The following is a 21,475-nucleotide window of genomic DNA, read 5'->3' as shown; positions in this document are numbered from 1 at the left end:
ACAGACAGAGATCACAAGTAGGCAGAGAGGCAGGCAGAGAGAGAGGAGGAAGCAGGCTCCCCGCTGAGCAGAGAGCCCGATGTGGGGCTCGATCCCAGGACCCTGAGATCACGACCCAAGCTGAAAGCAGAGGTTTAATCCACTGAGCCACCCAGGCGCCCCGTAATAAATAAAATCTTAAAAAAAAGATTTTAGGGGCACCTGGGTGGCTCAGGCCCTTAAGCGGCTGCCTTCTGTTCAGGTCATGATCCCAGTCTCCTGGGATCGAGCCCCGAATCATCGGGCTCCTAGCTCAGCGGGATGCCTGCTTCTGCCTCTTCCACTCCCCCTGCTTGTGTTCCCTCTCTCGCTGTGTCTCTGTCAAATTAATAAATAAAATCTTTTTTTTTAAGATTTTATTTATTTATTTGACAGAGATCACAAGTAGGCAGAGAGGCAGGCAGAGAGAGAGGAGGAAGCAGGCTCCCCGCTGAGCAGAGAGCCCGATGCGGAGCTCGATCCCAGGACCCTGGGATCATGACCCGAGCCGAAGGCAGAGGCTTTAACCCACTGAGCCACCCACATGCCCCACATTATCTTTTCTTAATAGATCTTTTTATTCATGTAAGTAGAATTCATCAGTTTTTAACTAGCTTTTAATTATTTGTGTATGTGTAAATGAAGTAGTCCATAACACCTAAATAGTTTCCATTACAATGCTTTTGCAATATTTTAATGAAAATAAATTACCAAAATTAAGGTTCATCTGGTCTTCTTTCATTTTCTCCATGAATATAAGACATCAGTAACCAACCAGTAAGCACTATATTAAATATACAGGTTGAATTCATTCATTACCAAACATTACCTAACCAATAATGGGTTAGGTACACTGGAAACACAATGGTGAACAAGTTAGAAATTATCTCTGCCATCTTCTCTTGCAAAGACAGACAATAAATAAGACAAATGATAATATTATGTAACAATAAGTAATCAATTGCTGCTTGTCCAAAATAATCTGAAGGAAGCAAGTTGCAGAGGAAGGGTACATTTCCTTAGTTCATTCAGGTGTATATTCAAATGTTGCATCTAGGGCCCGTATCTCATGACGTAAACAGGTCTCTTCCATCTTTTCTTCTCGGCATTTATCAAGACCTAACCGAGTATATATTTGTCTATAATCTCTCTCCCTCCATCAGAATGAAAGTTTCCTGAAAGCAGGACTTAGCCTCGTGTTTGTTGCTGTATGTCCAACGTGTTGGTAAAGCACTACCCAACACTCATAAATATTTGATGAAAACGTAGGTGAGAGATGGCCTTGAATTTGGAAAACGCTGAGTGAGTTGGGATCAGAGTGACTGGAGACTGAGCGAGGACACACTGGAATGAGGTGAGAAGGAGGCTCTGCCCCTGTGCAGCTCAGGCTGTGGTAATGAGTTTGAATTTTGTTCCAATCCTATGGGAGGCCATAAAAGGTCTTTGGCAAGGGAGTAATTTGAAGGATGCTGTAGCTGCTGTGTCTGGAGTGAGTTTTTGGTGACAGGCTGGATTATGTCTGAAGTCAGGAGGCTCTTGCATTATTCTAGGCCTGCACTGTCCAGTCCAGGTTGTTATTTAAATTTAAATTAGTTAAAATGAAATAAAAGGTGGTATTGGCCATATTTAGGTGCTTGATTGCTGCCTGTGGTGAGTGACTCCCAGAGTGGATAGCTCTCATACCGAATGTTCCATCCTTGCAGAATGTTCTGTTAGTACTGTTTTCAACAACAGATATTGCCTTATAAGAGGATGGCACCAGTGGAATGCAAGTGAAGTTAACAGATCTGGAGAGAGAACTAATAGGGTTTCTGGGTGGATTGCATATGGGATTAAATATGCAAATCGAGGATGACTCTGGTGTGAAAGGTTAGCATCTACAGAGATGGGAAATACTGAAGGGGGAAATAGGTTTGTGGGGAGAGATCTGTTTGGGCCATTTTAAATTCTTTTTTTTTTTTCACTTTAAATTCTTAATGCTATGATACATCCAGGTTGAGTTGGCGGTAGATAGCTACAGGTTGAACTCTTGAGTTACAGGAAAAGTTTGGGCTAGAGATTAAAAATTGAGGATTATCAGCTTCTCACAAATTTCCTCTAGTTATCCTCTCTCAGACATCCTTGATCTCCACCATCACTCTCATCAGTTTCAAACATGTTCTAGTATTACCCATTATTTAAAACAAAATAAAACAAAAGATGTAGCTATTGCCCCATTTCTCTGCTTCCCTTTGCAGTACAATCTCTCATTTTCTTAGAGGCTGCTGGATTTAGAAAGTTTTTATGGGATTGACAACTAGCAGGTCATGGGGAGACCAAATAATTATAGTAGAGGAACACTAAAAAGTTGGAGAGATAGGAGATGGTGATTTAGAATGCAGGATGTTTGCAACTGAAATTTCAGAAGTATCAAATGACACTATTTTAGGGCACTGTAAAGAATTACAGGGAAAGGGGGGCGCCTGGGTGGCTCATTGGGTTAAGCCTCTGCCTTCGGCTCAGGTCATGATCTCAGGGTCCTGGGATAGAGCCCCGCATTGGGCTCTCTGCTCAGCAGGGAGCCTGGATCCGCCCCCCCCCCACCTCTCTGCCTGCCTCTCTGCCTACTTGTGATCTCTGTCTGTCAAATAAATAAATAAAATCTTAAAAAAAAAAAAAGAATTACAGGTAAAGGGAACCCATTCCCTTGCAAATCTTCAGTCACTGTCTAATCTGCTGGCTGTGACTCCTGCCCTACCGATTATTAAATACTAACCTTGGTCAAGCAGTAGTTCTGAGGAACAAAGACACAAACAGAGTGCAATGACCAGAATGCCGCAGGGCTTGGCACTTGGAAGTGTCTACTTGAAGAGAAGACGGAAGGATCCTAATTCTTCCTTTCAAATATTTATGAAAGTCTCAGAGACTCTCAGGCCAAATATGAAATTTGTTCTGCCTAATGATATCTAATAGTTATTGAGTATTTACCATTTATTCAGGCACAGTCCTAAGAATGTATAACTCTCTTAATTTTCTTAACTATCCTGTAAGAGGTAGGTTACATTTATCCTCATTTTATTTATTTATTTTTAATTTTTAAAAAAGATTTTAGGGGAGCTTGGTTGGCTCAGTGGGTTAAGCATCTGCCTTCGGCTCAGGTCATGATCTCAGGGTCCTGGGATCGAGCCCTGCATCAGGCTCTCTGCTCGGCGGGGAGCCTGCTTCCCCTTCTCTCTCTGCCTGCCTCTCTGCCTACTTGTGATCTCTGTCTGTCAAATAAATAAATAAAATCTTAAAAAAATAAATAAATAAAAAGATTTTAATTATTTATTAGAGAGAGTACAAGCAGAGGGAATGGCAGGCAGTGGGGGTAGGGGGAGCAAACCAGGCCCCCACTGAGCAGGGAGCCAGATGCAGGGCTTGATCCCAGGACCCTGAGATCATGTCCTGAGCCAAAAGTAGATGCTTAACCCACTGAACCACCCAGGTGCCCCTCTCATTTGAAATATAAAGAAACCAAGTCACAAAAAGATTGAGTAACTTGTTCCCAGGGACATAACTGATAAGTAGAGAAAGTGGCCTTCATACCCATGCACTGTGATTCAAACACTTACATTCTTGGGTACTACACGGACCATGTGACAGCTGTTCCGCTGGTATTTTTTGATTCAACATGAAGAACAGTCTAGCAATTAGAACTGTTCAAAAACAGAAAATACTCTTAAGTTCCATGACATATTTTCAAGGTGAGTAATCCTATGCCCAGGGTTATTTCAGAACAAACTCAGTGTTAGGTGAAAGATTGAAGTAAATGATCTCTAAGATTCTATATTGGCTCTATTCCCTTCTCAACCAATCACCCATTTTAAGTCTACACATTTTGTAAATGTGTTGTCTGTATTTCTAAGTTCTTAATAGAAATACTGTATTTGACAGAACCCAGGATAGAAACATTTCCATACCATTAAGACCTTCCCTCCAGCTTAAAACTGTATGATTATTTAATCAGCTGTGAAACTTCCTCGCCACTTAGTTACCCACTTACATTTTAAATCTGTTCACAGGATATTCTAATATACTTTATTAAGCGCTGCACTGCAAACAAGATTCATTAAGTTTATCTCCTTCCCCCTAGCCACCATCTAATTAGCTCTTCAAAAAAAAATTAATTAGGTTACTTGAATGTGGCATGTTAAGGATCCCATGCCAGCTTCTTGTGACCACTGATTCCTTCTCCAAGTGTTCAAAAACTGTCTAGTAATTTGCTGAAGTTTTTTTTTTAATTTAACACTTAAATAATTTACAAATACCAATTTATAAAATCCCATTTGAATATAATTTATATCCATTATACAGATGAGAAAATTGAGGCAGAGAGTGAGACAGATAAAATGAATTGCCCAGAGCCACATAGTAAAAACGGCAGCGCTAGTGGAACCCAGCAGTTTGGCTATAGAATCTGTGCCTGTAAACATTGAGCTACACTCTTTCACTGATGTAGGACTTTGGAAATCCTCTATTTTGTTTTCTCTGACTTCTATCCATCTTCCCTCACTCCCACATCTTAAAAAAATTTTTTATTTAAACAGTAACCTATTCCCATTTACATTATTTTAAAACTTCTGGCATGTTTGCTGACTCTACCCAGAGTCCTTTTCCTTGACGTGGTACATCCCAGAAGTTCCCCATCATATTGAGTTCACCAGACAGATTCTGCAACGGTAAGAAAGATGTAGAGGTTCACTCTTCCGCTATTCTCTTATCATTTTTCGTCTGATTGTTGAGATAACATTACCTTTAAAACAAATCAATAATGTATCACTGTTTTAGAGAATTGAAATTACAGCATGTACAGGTGAATTACAGAAGATGTCCTATTACTGTCAGGACTCCCTTTGAACAATTTGTATTTCTGAGTTAAAAAAGGATCATCAGGGGCGCCTGTGTGGCTTAGTGGGTTAGAGCCTCTGCCTTTGGCTCAGGTCATGATCCCAGAGTCCTGGGATTGAGCCCCACATCAGGCTCTCTGCTTAGCAGGGAGCCTGCTTCCTCCTCTCTCTCTCTCTCTCTCTCTCTGTCTGCTTCTCTGCCTACTTGTGAGCTCTGTCTGTCGAATAAATAAATAAAATCTTAAAAAAAAAAAAAAAGAAAGGATCATCATTAGTCTGCATTTGAGCAGCCTGCATGTCTTAGCCAGTTTTGGCCTCTATAACAAAAATACTACAAACAGGGTGGCTTCAACAGCCAGCATTTCTTTCTCACAGTTCTGGAGGCTGGGAAGTCCAAGATTTGGTGTCTGGTAAGAGCTCACTTCTGGATTCATAGGCTTTTCTGCTCTGCCCCCACAGGACAAAAAGGAGTGAGAGAGTTCTCTGGGTCTCCTTTATAAGGGCTCTAGATCCATCCTGAGGGCTCCCTCCTTGTGACTTAATCACTTCCGAGTGGCCCCACCTCCTAATACCATCACATTTGGGTTTAGAATTTCAACCTAGGAAATTGTGGTTGGGGTGACAGTATGGCCCAAACTTCAAAACACTGTCCTGTTACTTTTGTTTCTCTGTACATTTGCCTTGACCAACATGCCTCTTTTCTTTTCCTTCTGATCACAGATTGCCATAGAGTTGTTTAGCATTTCATAGCAAATGCTGGCCTGCTCTTTTCCCTTTAATCATCTAAAATCTGTACCCTTCCATCACTGCAGTCAAATCATGGATTCCATTCCACAAATCTTGAGTTTACATTATTGATAATCATTCCTTTGCCAATATTAACAGGTTGGAATTTGATGTTCCCTCCTTGCCTTCTTTTACCTATGTTACTATATAGGAGAAATATTTTAATTACTACATATATCTCACATTGCTGCACATTTATGTGGCTCTAAGGAAAAATTTGTCTTGATATCCAGTGGTGCTTACATGACTATGCATTTTAAGACTGATAAGTCTGTGTGAGAAAGAGGTTTTAAACTTATTTTGGGAGATATAATTCAGAAGCATTCACAAAAAAGTAATATGGGGACCCAACTGCCTACCAATGGTAAGTAATTTAAAATATTTATTAAAGCAGATACCATATATGTCAAAGTAGAACCTGTGGAACACTGGTTTGAGGGTCCCTGAGTCACCCTGCTTTAATACTCAGAACAGAATAACTTCATTTCAAACCATTCCTTAAAGTGTAAGACCTTGGTAGTTTAGATGGGCCATTTGAGGTAATCATTAATTGGTGTGTGTGCGCGTGCATGTGTGTGTGTGTGTGTGTGTTATTTTACTTAAGAGATAATGATAAACATAAAAATCAGGCAGTTGCTATTTAAAAAAAAAAAAAATCCAATGGGGACATTGAGGCTGAAACAAAGGTAGAGTCCAGTGTGTTTCCATGTCTCTGTTACCATCTCTCTTTTACTAAATAACAACTCCCAAATCCCCCAAAAGACAATCCTCCTGAAAAAGAATATTGTAGCTGAACATATACTAACTACTCTGCATAAAATAGAAATGCACGTAATGACCCTTCTACTTATCCAATCTGTTTAAGCCAGAATTTCATTAGTTGTGTTTAAGATTAAAAAGCCAGATCAGTGTGTTATTAGGAGATTCTCTTGATTGGAGTGTAATTCTAGAAAGAATTCTAATAACATCCAATGCAAAGTTCTTTTTGATGTCACTTTATCTTTTGTAAGATAGGGGGAAGGAATGAGTTCTAGAAGAGTCCTTGATTTTAGCCAAAGACTAATGAAGCACATCATCATTTAGGTGTGATTTTTAATTGTGTAAGGAGTGCTCAACTACTGACCCTTCTTCTGTCTCCATAGCTCCTTTTTAAAAAAAAAAAAGTTGTATTTATTTATTTTTAGAGAGTTCGAGCAGTGGGGAGGGAGAAAGGGAAAGAGAGAGAATCCACAAGTAGACTCCCGCTGAGCACGGAGCCTGATGTAGGGCTTGATCCCAGGACCCTGAGATCATGACCTGAGGTGAAATCAAGAGTCAGATGCCTAACCGACTGAGCCATCCAGGCACCCCTGTCTCCATTGCTCTTATCTTTCGATCTCTGCATCTCCAAACTGACCCTACATTCACATGGTTAAAAATATTTAGGCTGCTTCATCTCTTCTTTTAAGTGTTTGGTTTTTTTAGAAGTAAGTTGAAAAAAAAAATTGAATACTAGTAAAATGTTGCTGTCATGCACGTGTATCAACAGCCCACAGGTCTAAGAGTTACCATATACATGGATTAAAATGCAGTAAAAACACACAGTAAGGCAGTAAACCTTAATGCAGAAAACATGTTGAATAAATACCTTTGTGGGGTTTTTTATTTCTATGATCTAGGATAGTTTTAATTTTGAGGAGTTTGGTTTTTTTTTTTTTTTACCTTTGTATCCAAAAAGAAGAGGGAATCCATGTTTTATAGATATTTGAAGGGAAAGTAGAAGTGAATTTTGATATAAGGATTGAATAAACAAACAAATCCACTCTGCTAGAAACTTTATGTAAATAGATTTCTGGTATAAAAATTCTCAAGCAAAGCATTTAAAAAATGAACATATCTTAAAATTCCCAAAGTGTAGACTCTGAGGAAGCTTATTTAATTTTCTTCATATTTCAAGATATACTTGAATAAGTCTCTCATTTTTAATTCCCTGGTGGAGTTCTTTTTATATCTGAGATTGAAGTAAACATGTTATTAGAAATTTTCATTAAATTTTTCCTTTCTATATAAATTGTATTTGGAATACATGTAGTATGAAGTCTTTTGATATGTCTAGATGTGTTATACACTCTATACAGATGTGCCACACAGATAATGCCAAAGAAGGAACAGTGCCCAGTAATTTCATGATTAAGTGCAAAAATTTTTATATTAATTTCTATTCTGATTTGTCTAAAGAGGTATATATTAATGCTCAGGTAACTTTATTGATTTTTGTTCTTTTTAAAGGCAGTGGAAGAAAAGAGAAATCTCTCTGGCCAAAAATCCTAGTTTTGAACCTATAAAAGAAATAAACCTCTCCATTCTGAGATTTTAACAGACTTTGATAAGTATTTCTAATGTTTTGTTGTTACTTTCCTCAGAGATAACCATAGAAAGCAATACTGGCAAACAGCCAACCCAAGAACCATGTGAAATTTCTGTTGTGGACCCGTTTCTAATGCAAGGGTCTGAGAGAAACACACAGGTGCTGTCTGCTAAGTGCCGGGAGCCCTGGATGGTGGGTGGCCGGGTGGCACCAGCAGGGTCATGGCCCTGGCTGGTCAGCCTGCAGCACCAAGGACATATCTGTGGAGGTGATCTGATTGCCAGGCAGTGGGTCCTGACCATGGCATCCTGTAACTTTGGTATGTGCCTGTGTGGTGAGGGGGGTGCCCGAGCTGGGCGCTGGGTGTACTCCTGCTCTCCCCGCAGCACAAGCAGCAGCAAGCTCCTACCCATACAGTCACCACCGTGTGAAGGAATGAACGTGGTCAGACCAAGGCATGTCGTGCTTCTCTAACACGTTCACTACTGACAGAGCTTTTAGTTTTAAAAAGGTGCCTTCTACTTCCCTGTGTAATTTACTTAATGAGTAACAACAGTCCCCTCTTCTTTAAATTTTAGAATTTTGTTAATTTTAAAGAATGTCCTTTAAAAGAAACATTTTAAAAAAACTGTGTCTGAATCTTGGTCTTGGTGTGGTATGGTGATATCTGAAAACCCCTTCCTTAGAGAAGTCGTCTCAGGTTGGTGTTTTTCATACTGGCCTCCCAGAAGTATAGTGATGGCCCATATTTAAATGAGTAGATACAGTGTTTCAGTACTTCTAATCTCGACTTTCTAATAAAAGCCTCTGCTCCCATAACGTAGTGGGCAGGAACCTTCAACGAATCAAAAATTCCTTTTCTCTACCATTCCCCAAATCCTTGGATGTAGAGTAATCACAAGAAATTCTCCTTATTAAGGCAGTTTTCAGACTTTGGAGTGCTGAATATTACCTGGAGAGTTTGCCAAGAAATCTTAGAAGCTTAATTCTGAATTTTGAGTTAATGAGTTACATCTGGGATTCTGCATTTTTTAATTTTTTAAAAGATTTTTATTTATTTGACAGATATCACAAGTAAACAGAGAGGCAGGCAGGGAGAGGGGGAAGCAGGCTCCCCGCTCAGAAGAGATCCCAATGCAGGCCTCGATCCCAGGACCCTGGGACCATGACCTGAGCTGAAGGCAGAAGCTTTAACCCACTGAGCCACCCAGGTGCCCTAGGATTCTGCATTTTTAAGGCACTGCCAGATTTAATGCATGTGGTTCCTAGACATTTCTTTGAGAAACATTGTGTTAGGGAGTAGAGTTTCTATAACTTCCAGAATACATTTCAATGACCATTATATGTCGTATAATGTGTAAAATTTTGATTGTAATAATACCTAGAATCATTACCCTGAGGCATCATGAATCTTGTTAAGAAATACTAAATCATTTTTTTGTTTGATGATATGAAGGCAAGAGAGTAGATATCTTAATTTTTCTCAAGGATCCAATTAATAAGAAACCCCCATTTTCTAAGAATTCCAGATAACAAAGATTTTAACATAGATGGGAAGTGTTAGAGAATGTATTTTTAGTGATTTCGAAAAAGTATGACCTCATTAAAAGTGGTATCTATGTCCCCCATTCCTTTTTCTTATGACAAGTACTGTCACAGATGGCCTGGTAATAGGAAGAAGTTACCTCTCAAACACCAGAAATGGCGATCTGGTATCAGTGAAAGCTGTCTACACTCACCCTGGCTTTGCGCCCTTCCCTCCCACCGATGATCTTGATGATCTCTCCTTGCTGCAGCTGGACAAACCTGTTGAACTCAGTCAGTAGGGATAACTCCGCTCCGTATTTTGAAGCTTTGCCATGTGGTTTTTCTCTTCCATCTTCCTTAGAAGTGCCGTATATACTTCTGAAAGTCACGATTTCCAAACTTTCTTTTCAGCTTTCCCTCAAAGCTGAAGCACCTGCCCAAACGTTTGACTTAAAAGCCTTTAATTGATGGAGGTCTAGAGAAGATTTCAAAGAAATATGTTTTCACCTTGTCCTAATTTATTCTGAGACCCACTTTTAGGTGAGGTTTATCCAAATGCTTAAAACAGCAGTTTGACCCATCCGATGTTCAACTGTCTATACCTTTATGGCTTAGTAAAATCTTATTCTTTTTTAACGTTTATTTAAACCACAGCTGATGTGAACACGTAGTGAGGAATTGTTCTTCTTGGCTCTGTCACATAGTGGCCACGTGATGGTCATCTTGGGCTGGTTATGTAACTTCTCTGCACCTCAGCTGATCATCGGTAGCCCTCCTACCTACTTAGCAGGATGCACTTTCAATGAGAAAGTAAATCTGAGGATGGGGAGTAGAACTAAGGCCTGTGGTCAGTCCCCACTTTCACACTTGTGCCTTTCCAAGGATTCCTAGGGCTCTGGGACACTGTTCCTGCTTTCTTCCAGCTCTCTCCTCTGTTTCTGATTTCTTCGGCTCTTCCCCTGCCAATAGCCTCACTTCCCTTCAGTGGATCCATCCTACAAACTCCAGTCTGGTCTCAGCTCACCCTTTGCTTTCTGTGCTTTTGTAAGTGAGTCAGTGAGAGCCTCTAGAACAGTGCTGCTTCACCTTGGCTTTGCATTACAATCCCCTGGGTTGCTTAAAAAAACAAAACAAAACCATAGACCAGGTTGCAATTTGGACCAATTTTTCAGTCTCAGAAGTCTCAGAACCTGGCTTCAGTATTGTTTTTTCCTAATTTTGCTTATTAAATTATCTTAAACATTTTTAATATTGAGATAATCATAAATTCCCATTCTGAAATACAGACAGACCAATGTACTTTTTACCCTTTTTTCACCCTTGGAAACATCTTGCAGGGTATTGACATGAGACAGTTGAAATAAGGACACTCCTATCACCACAGGTGATACGTTGCCCTTTTATAGCAATATGCATTTCCTCCTCCCCACCAGACCTCTGGCATCCAGGAAGCTGTTCTGTTTCTGTAATTTTGTCATTTCAAGAATGTTATATACATGGAATTACACAGTCTTGTAAACATCAGGGATTAACTTTTTTTTCACTCAGCCTAATACCCTGGAGATTTATTCATATTGTTCCATATATTGGTAGTTCATTCCTTTTTACTGCTGAGTAGGAGTCCACAATACGGATGTTTAACCGTTAATTCATAAAAGTTTAAACGTTCATCTGTTGAAGAACATCTGGGTTGTTTCCAATTTTTGGGTATTCCAGATAAAGCTCCCATGAACATTTGTGTATAGGTTTTTGGTTTTTTTTTTTGTTGTTGTTGTTTTATAGGATTTTATGTATTTATTCATGAGAGACCGAGAAAGAGAGGCAGAGGGAGAGGGAGAAGCAGGCTCCCCACTGAGCAGGGAGTCCCAGGTGGGACTCAGTCCCAAGACCCTGTGATCGTGACCTGAGCTGAAGGCAGACACTTACCTGACTGAGCCACCCAGGCGCCCTGTGTATAGGTTTTGTGTGAATAAAATTGAACAGACGTTTTCATTTCTGTGGGGTAAATGCCTAAGAGTGTAATTGCTGGGTCCTAGGTGCATTTCAGTTTTATACGAAACTGCCGGACTATTTTTCCAGTCCTAGTAGCATTGTATATCCCACCAGAGATGTAGGAGTGATCTGATTTCTCTGCATCTTCATGAGCATTTGCTCTTATCACTATTTTTTTAAGGCATCTGATAGGTAGTGATATGTTATTGTAACTTTAATTTGTATCTCCTTAATGGCTAATAATGCTGAACGTCTATTCATGTGACTATTTGCCATTTTAAAAACCCTCTTTAGTGAAATGTATCTTCATAGCTTTTGCCAAATTTCTAATTGGATGGTTTTTCATATTGTGGAATTGAAGAATTCTTTATATATTCTGGATACTACTGCTTTGGCAGATACATCGTTAACAAATATTTTCTTCTAGTCTGTAGCTCATCTCCCAGTCTGTAGATCCTCCTACAGGGTCTTTCACAAAGTAAAGATTTTACTTTTGATGAAGCCCAATTCCTCCATTTTCCTTTTATGGATTTTGCTTCAGGCGTCAACTCTAGGAACTCTTTGCCTAGCCTTATATGCTGAAAATTCTTCCTATTTCTCTAAAATTCGTATATTTTACATTAAACTTCATGATCCACTTTTAGTTAATTTTTGTATAAGGTTTAAGGTTTTGGTCAAGGCTTTTCCTTCCCTAGGATGTCCAGTTGTGCCAGTAACATCTGTTGAAAACATTGTCTTTCTTCCATCGAGTTGCTTTTTTGTGTCTTTGTGAAAAATCAGCTGAGCATATTTGTATGGGTCTATTTTTGGGATCTCTATTCTGTCGATCTGTGTCTTTTACCCTTCTCTGGTACCACACTGTCTTGATTACTGTAGCTATATAATAGTGTTTATATTAAAAAGTGATTCCTCTCAACTTATTCTTTTTCAAGATTGTTTTAGCAGTTCTAAGACCTGTACCTTTAAATGTAAATTTTAAAATAATATGTCTACAACACTTCCTGTGATTTTGATAGGAATTATATTAAACCTGTAGATCACTTGAGGGAGAACTGACATCTTTACTATGTTGAGTCTTTCGACTCATTGAACACAATGTATTTCTGTATTTATTTAGGTCTTATTTGATTTCTTTCACTAGAATATTGCCATTTTTAGCGAACAGATCCTGTGTATATTTTGCTAAGTGTACACATATCTAAGCATTGCACTTTCTTCACAGTGATTATAAATAGTATGTTTTTAATTTTAAATTCTACATGAAATGTGACTGACTTCTGTATGTTGATCTTGTATCCTGGATTTTGCTGAATCTAGACCAGTATTTTATAAACTACCCCTGGAAATTTCAATGAGCAGCTGAAGTTGAGAACCACCATTGGTGAGGTCTGGGTTAAAAGCTTGCAGTCTCCAGTTTCAGTACCATCTGCAATGCTTGTGTGCCTGTTTCTTTTTTTCAATATCCACAGTAGTCACTACAGACAGTCCCTTTTTTCAGCCATTCTCATTTTACCCTTTATCCTGCCCTGCCTCCCTTTTTTCTGGTCTCCAAGGACCTTGCTTTCCACTCAGCACCACCTGATGTCAACACCAACATGAACCTTTCTGTTCCTCTTCCCCCTAAATATTTAGTTAGCTTACCCAATCTGTACCCATTCATTTCTATTCAGTGGTGAGAGTGAGAAATAGCCTTTTTCCCATTAGAAACAATACAATTTCTACCTATGATTTTCATCCTCACCACCTCACCCTGGCCATCATGTGAACATTTGGCCTGTTTCTTTCCTGTTTTTTTATACTACTTACTCTATGTGTACTTAAATAATTATAATATACCTATTATGAGTTTTACCCTGATTTTTCACTTATTAGCATTGCTTCATATTATTAAAAATTTCTTTTAAAATGTAATTTTTAATAGCTATGTAGTAGCCTTTCCACAATTCTTATAAGTAGGCTGTTTCTTCTTTTATTTAAATAATGCTGGATTGACTATCCTTACGTATATATTTTTCCAGGTCTAGGCTTGCCTTAAAATAAATTTCCCAGAAGTAGCATTGTTAGATTTAGGGTATAACTATTTTCAAGATTCCTGACAGACTTCTAGATTTCTAGATTATAAACATAGCTGGGCAGAGTGCAAGTCGATACATCTTTTTTTTTTTTTTTGGTCCAAAATGAGGCAATTTGGCAATATCTTTTAATTTTTAAAGTGTATGCTTCCTGCTCCAGCAATTCTATTTTCCACAAGTACTGGCACTAATGCTCGGATTGATGATCTAGGATGCTTGATGCTGTTTTTGAGGGGAAACAAAATTAAATAGTGTAAATGTTTGCCAGGGGGATTTAACGAATTGTAGTACATTCATTATCTAAATACTGTGTGCTATTAAAAAAATGATCCAGGAGGTCTGTATGCAAGGGCAGAAATGATATGACCATAATCTAGTAAATGGAAAAAAAAAAGGAATAAGAAAAATGGCTGATTAAAAAAAATGTTGGTAGAGGGAAAATATTTTAGCTCAAGGAAACTTGGCAGGAAGTGATATAGCAATGATTATCTGTGAAGGTGGCATAACAAGATTTGGATTCAGTTGGCATGTGTGTAGAGAGGAGAGAAGGAAAATAATAAACAAGTTAGAGTTTTATGTGATTTTATTAAGAGATAGCAGTAAAAAATAAAGGACAAATCATTGAAATAAAAGGTCTAGGATAGCAGTTCTGTTGAAACATTTAAATGTGTAAAAGTCTGGATAAAACTGAAGTCAAACAGCATGGAAAAGCAAACACAGGCACACTGCCTTCAGTGTGTGTGTGTGTGTGTGTGTGTGTATAGTGTATATACACAGAGACATACACATAAACCCACAATACTTATATATATAGGGGTGCCTGGGTGGCTTAGTGGGTTAAAGCCTCTGCCTTTGGCTCAGGTCATGATCTCAGGGTCCTGGGATCGAGCCCCACAGCAGGCTCTCTGCTCAGCAGGAAGCCTGCTTCCTCCTCTCTCTGCCTGCCTCTCTGCCTACTTGTGACCTCTGTCTATAAATAAATAAAATCTTTAAAAATATATTTATTATATACAAATTTTGGTGATTAAAAAATGTGAATGTTTAAATATATATTGGTATATTCTATAATACACCTGCAAACATAGATATAAAAACACTAGCTGCAAAAATATTTAAAAAGTTGACATTGCCACAAATGTGGTTTTTCTCCATTCCTCATGTAACACAGTTGAAGAGAAAAGATTATTCTATTCTTCTGCACTGTCATCTCAGATTTAACAAGGTGATGTCCTAAAAGCACATGGACAAAAAGGCAGATGCATTTTAAAAATGGTTAGTGGCTGAGAAACCATCTCTATGCAGGGCATGTGTTTCCATTGTCCTAGGAAGATATGGTAATACTTCCTGTGGAACAAAGAGGTTACATGTGAATTGAGATGATCCCTTCTGAGTTATTAATAGATGGTACCTTCTGTATTTATTAAACTATAGGGTTAAAACGGTGCTATCATGTCAAAACAGTTATTTTTAGAGCCATAATAGAAGAGAAACAATATAGATAATATCAATCCAGTGGACTAAATGATATTTGCCTTTTTCTCATTCTAGGAGAGTTTGTATCTCTAATCTGTTTGCCAGGGAAAGATGATAAAGTAAACTTATTTTCCAAATGTATGACTGCCGGATGGGGAATAACTGAACCGCATCATGAGTACATGCACTGCCTCTTCCAAGATTAGAATCCAAACAAATTCTTGTGAAGTCTGAGTTTACTGTTTGCTCATGTTCAGTTTTTCTATGTTTTTAATAGGAACAATAGTAGAAAAAGTCTTTTTCATAATGGATCTAAAGGTGACTACTAAGGCTTTAGGACATAATATTCAATAATACTAGTTCATTGAAATGACTTCATGGATACTTGTAAAAACTTGTGTTGGAGGATATCTATTAAATTTTTTACCAAATATTTATATGTGATTTTTACTGATTACTTATATGTAATTACTACCCAGTTGTGCTGTGAACACACTTGCTTTCACAACAGTATAGGTGCTGCTACAGTGAAAACCTCCTCCTCAAGTTACGAGCCTATTTCAAAGATGCGAGGCATTTTTCTGAAATGAGAGGCTGGTATAAATGGTAAAGTTTATCTGAAAATAGTCCACGTGAAGGTCAAACCCATGGCTCTGGTCTTGCTTCCACCGCACTCTACAACTGAGTTAACAAGTTACAAACATCCAATGTCCAATACACTAAAGAGTAAGTCAGAAGGCAATTTCAGTTGTCACCTCCAGTGTCAACACTTAAACATGAATTCAAGTCAAAAGAATAAGAGCTCCATGAAACCAAGGAAATCTAGAATTGACACGCAAAACATGAAATGTATTGTTTGCTTTAACAACAACTGATTTGGGTGCGAACTTCCTTCCTCCTTCTATATAGTGGTGTCTTTTTCTGTCTTCTTAAGCACTGTACTCAAGACAGAAGAACCCACATAGAGTGTCATTTGATGTTGCTGTTGTATCAGCCACCATGGAGTAATGCTGGCTTTTTACAAACCACCTAACAACATCATTACCGTGCTGAGAGGAGAGAGTGGTGGGATGACCCTCAGAATCTGTATATAGGATGATTTTTGTTGTACCCTTTACAAGCATTTGCCTCAGTTATATGTTTTATTCCTTTTCTACTAGAAGACGAATTTTCTGAAACTGTGCTGGAGGTAGTGGTACCACTGATCAGCAGCACATCTTGTCAAAGCTATTGGGGCCTGGATATTAAAAACAGCGACATATGCAGAGGGGCTGCGGGCTCATCCTCATGCATGGTAATTCGAGGACGCATTGACAAGTGCAGTTTTCTGCTCAGTGTGTCATAAATTGGTGTTTGCTGGCCATAAAGAGTTAGAAAATAGATGGTAGTTTTAAAAGCAAGAAGAATAATTGTGTTGCTAAGCTGATGTACTGTCATAGCTAATTTGATACCTGAAGTGAGGACAGTTCCCAAAAGGAATTGCTCATTCATTTGCTTGGTTGACTATGTGAAATTGAGGATATTCAGCTGTTTTTGACCTATAAAAATAATTTATTATGGCTCAACTTCACAGGTGAAAGAATTTACTTCTCGTAGCATTAAAAATATAAAAATACTTTCCTGTAACTCAAAACCATCATTTAGTCACTGATATTCAGTAGATGCTTGAAACTTTCTGCAAGGCACAGTCTACTGTCAGCATTAAATGACTGTGCTAAATGTACCCTTTTAGCCATCCTTTGAAAATACAGATTTTGATCTGATTCAGAGATCTGTAACATCCGCCAACTGCCGAGTTCTCTCTGCTGTTGTGAGCAGAAATCAGAGATGAGGGAATGACTTAGGCACTGTCTGATCATCTCTGCAGTGGAGGTTAGCATTGACCATGAATCAAGCAACCAGGAGAACTTCTCTTTTTGCGGGTTGCAGGGAGATTCTGGAGGACTGCTGCAATGTGTCCACAATGGACAGTACGAGCTCATCGGTATTGTGAGTTGGGGCAGCAGGAACTGCCAGCCCATGGCACCCACAGTCTTTGCCAGAATTTCTGCCTACAGGGACTGGATCGCATCTGTCACTGGAGGAGAAGTGTGATCACTGAAAGAGGAGACTGGTGGGATTGTGTTCATAAATGGGAAAGGAAGTCCCTCACAGTATACCTGAAAAATAAGTCTCTCGTTAGTGCGAAAGACTCCATGTCACTTCTTCCAACCCTTGTCATTGAGAGCTTGGGTTTGGTGTGCAAGCCCATCTAGTATTAAACACTGAACATGGAAAGCCAATGTTGAGTCATGCCTCCCGGAAATGTATAATCTGAAATGTCATTAAATTCATATTTAGTGTACAATGTATATGTCATTATGAATACCATCATATACACTGTTACTCTCTTTTCTAGTTTGGTAAACATTAGAAGATATAAAGTATAATATTATTCAGTCCATATAAATCTTTTTTTTTTTAAGATTTTATTTATTTGACAGAGCACAAGCAGGTGGAGCAGCAGGCAGAGGGAGAGGGAGAAGCAGGCTCCCTCCTGAGCAAGGAGCCTGATGTGGGACTCGATCCAGGATCATGACCGGATCATGACCATGGCACTCCCAGTCCATTTAATTCTTAATTTCGCTCACATGGAAGAGTACCCTGAGCACAGATAGGAAAGGTTCCTCTACGTTTCAGAGCTTCAATGAACAATGAACCTTTAAGAAATTATTTATCAATCTGATCACTTGATTTTTAAATTTTCAGATAAAATTTTAGAATATCTCAATTATTTACAAAACAGTTAATTTAGGGGCACCTGGGTGGCTCAGTTGGTTAAGTGGCTGCCTTCAGCTCAGGTCATGATCCCAGGGTCATGGGATGAAGCCCCAACTCGGCTCCTTGCTCAGCGGGGAGTCTGCTTCTCCCTCTCCCTCTTTCTGCCACTCTGTCTACTTGCGCTGTCTCTATCCAATCAATAAAATCTTAAAAAAAAAGTTAATTTATTTGAACCTCAGTTAATGATTACCCTCATCTTTCTAAGCTATAGTCAAGAATAAGGGGGAAGGAAATAAGGAAGGCCCCAAAGGCAGAAGATTAAATGCCAAAGTCCACCACAGAAATAAAGACTATAAAATGAGGGCCTGTGACAACTATTTGTTTCTTATTTTATACTTCCACCAAGATTTATCATTTGGTTTCCAAGATTATAGCATTCAGAGAGAGAAGGAGAGAAAGGTATATAGGTAAGCACCTATATAATCTAACGAAAGAGTGCCGCATAAGGAAGTAAACAATGTAAATATACATTCTCTTCCTCTCTGATTTTTCTTTCTCTTTCTGTCATTCCTTTGTCCTCACCCCACACACCCCCTTTCAACCTTTGCTCTCTTTTGCCAGTGCTGCAGAGAAGAAGCATTATAAATGTCCTAGGATTTAGTAAAAACTTCCTCCATGAATATTGGTCCCAACCACCTCCATTGATTTAAATTGTGCCTTTTTTTTTTTTTTTTTTTTTTTTTTACAGGGACTCTGAGTAAAATGGAAGAGGAGATTTGCAATAGGGATTCTCTAATTCTTATGTTAATCCATTTTGTACTATTTTTACTTTGTCTCCCTGAGTTCTTCTCATCTATTTTCTTAATCTAGTGACATGAAAAGAGATGGGCTGTATTGAAGTGTCAAACCTGTCTAAAGCCTTTTTGCTTCTCGGTATGATTTGCTGGTGGTTAATTCTGGTGCAGCCACGATCTCCATTGTGATCTTGTAGGACAGCACCGTGGTGGTGATACTGTAAGGCCCTGTCAGGAGAGGGTGCGGGTTAGTGGTCTGTGTACCACTAGGGAAGCTGCCCGATTTTCCCAAGGGTCAGAAACTATTTAGTGCTTGGTTTTCAGCTTCAGTTGGCAGTAATTTTTAAATACTTCTCTATTGAATCTTTTCTCTGTGGGATTAGGACTGTTAGACTGCTTTACTTGCCCTGCCTCTACAATTCAGTCGAGGAGGGGCATTCACTTTCTCACTCTGACCTTTCCAAGAGCTCTCCTTTTGGCATTTACGTTGCAAGGTCAAGCTGTACATGCACCGGATTGTGATCCACTGTGTAAATGGGTCTATTAGGTAAGACTCACTGAGCCAAATTTAAAGGGATTAGAGATCTCATTACCTAATTCTTTATGTATGTATCAAAAAATATCCATTTTGAGCACCTACTATGTGGCAGATGGCACCAGAAAGAAAGAAGTTTCCCTCATCTTAAGAATCTCACTGTAGTGGAGAAAAATGACATACAAAGATAATTACTAGCTGTGGGAGCTTGCAGCCCAGGAGAGAACAGCCAACACTTTTTCAGGAATGGGTAAAGGTTATGCAGAAGTCAGATTTGAGCTCAAGTGTTAGTTGATTTTTGTTTTAAAGTTCTATACACTAATCTCTTATGTTAAAGAAATCTGTATCAGGGGCGCCTGGGTGGCTCAGTGGGTTAAAGCCTCTGCCTTCAGCTCAGGTCATGATCTCAGGGTCCTGGGATCGAGCCCCGCATCGGGTTCTCTCCTCAGTGGGGAGCCTGCTTCCTCCTCTCTCTCTGCCTGCTTGTGGTCTCTGTCAAATAAATTTAAAAAATTAAAAAAAAATCTGTATCAAACTAATTTCCTATCAACAACTCCACATACTCGGAATTTCTCCTGTTATTTAGATTATTGGGAAATGTGTTTGTTCATTCTTAAGCCATAAATTGGATTACTTCATTTCTTCTAACTCCTCCACCTTGTTTCTTTCATACAATTTTCAGTAATATACTTACAGCATTTCATGCATGTTGTCAATTCAAGAAAGCATGAACAACTTAAGCCTAACAAGTATCTGATTCTCTCCAAAGATTAATAGTGTTTGGCACTTATCCTGATTTCATCTTGCTCTCAACTGTATTGTCAGATTATCACATTCATTTTTCTATTCCCCACAGATATTTATAAAATAAGAGTAAATTGTCAAATAATAGCAGCACGAACAACTGCTGGGACCAAAACACCTGCAAAAATTTCTTTAAAAGATGCAAAATAAAGTGAGAGAACTGTAATAGGCAAGGAAGCTATAGGAATTAAGACAGCAAGTTTAGTGTTGCTGCAGGGATGAACTGACCAATAGAAGAGAATAGAAAAACAAGAAGCAATGCCATTTTGCTTTCTCTAAGCTGACGAACACCTACAACAGTGTGACAATATAAACATGATAGCTGGGGGGTGGGTGGGGGGAGACTCTTCTCACCACTGGTGGGGCTGAGGTATGATCAGGTGCTCCAGCTTTGGAAAACCCAGACAAAATCAGTAAAATTGAAGATGCCAGTATCCTCTGAGTCTGCAATTCTACCTCTAGGTATATGCCCTAGGGCACTGTCTTCACCCATGGCTGCCATTAATGTAAAATCCGGAGCGTGGGGAATGATTTATTTTAAAGCTCCTGGCATGATTCTAATGTGCAGTCAGGTTTGAGAGCAGTATCTTAGGGAAAGGAGGCAACCATGACCACTGAACATGTACAAGACTGTTTATAGAAATGTTAATATCAGCACAAGGGGAATTCCACATCTCCCCGACCCACCCCAAGAAGCATGGAAAATCAAAATGTAGTATACTCACAAAGCAGTAAAAAATAGAAAACAGTCCATAGGCTCTTTACGTGAATCTTAGAAGTGATGTTGGGCTTAAAAAGCAAATTTCAGAAGATTAGGTACCATTGTAAAACTCAGAAAACAAGCAAACTTAAACGTGATTTTGCTTAGGCTTACATCATATATGGTTAAAAAGATGCAAGGGATGTAGCTTAGCATTTGGAGTAGTGGGAAGGCAGTGGAATATGGTGGAAGGACCATACACAAGTCATTTCAATGCTATTAATAATTTTCTAGTTAAGTTGGGTGATGGCTTCACAGATATTTATGTGACTTCATAACTTACATATGCTTCTGTGTACATGAAATACTACACCATATAAATATACTTAAAGGCCTTTTAAAATTTTTATTGCTTTATTGTATATCCTTCTAGTGTTTTTCTGTAAATAAATGCAAACATGAATGCATATTCTTATTTTCCCCCCTTACACAAAAATAGCATGTAAATTGTTCTAAACGTTTTTTCCCACTTGATCCTCTATACTGGAGATCTTTCCATATAACTACTTTTTTGAAAAAATATTTTTATTGTAGTATAATTAACATAGTGTTTGTTCAGGTGTACAATATAGTGCTTCAACACTTTTTAAAAAATGCTTCAACAATTCTATACATTATTCAGTATACTCTGAATCTGTTTTATCCAGCCCCCACACACCCTCACCCCCCCCAACTTAATAAAGGCTTTTTTTTTTTTTTTTTTTTTTAAAGATTTTATTTATTTATTTGTCAGAGAGAG

The sequence above is a fragment of the Enhydra lutris genome, unplaced genomic scaffold, assembly GCF_002288905.1.
Source record: "Enhydra lutris kenyoni isolate GAN:26980312 unplaced genomic scaffold, ASM228890v2 scaffoldscaffold72, whole genome shotgun sequence".
NCBI lineage: Eukaryota > Metazoa > Chordata > Mammalia > Carnivora > Mustelidae > Enhydra > Enhydra lutris.
Note: the sequence above shows the minus strand (reverse complement) of the source record.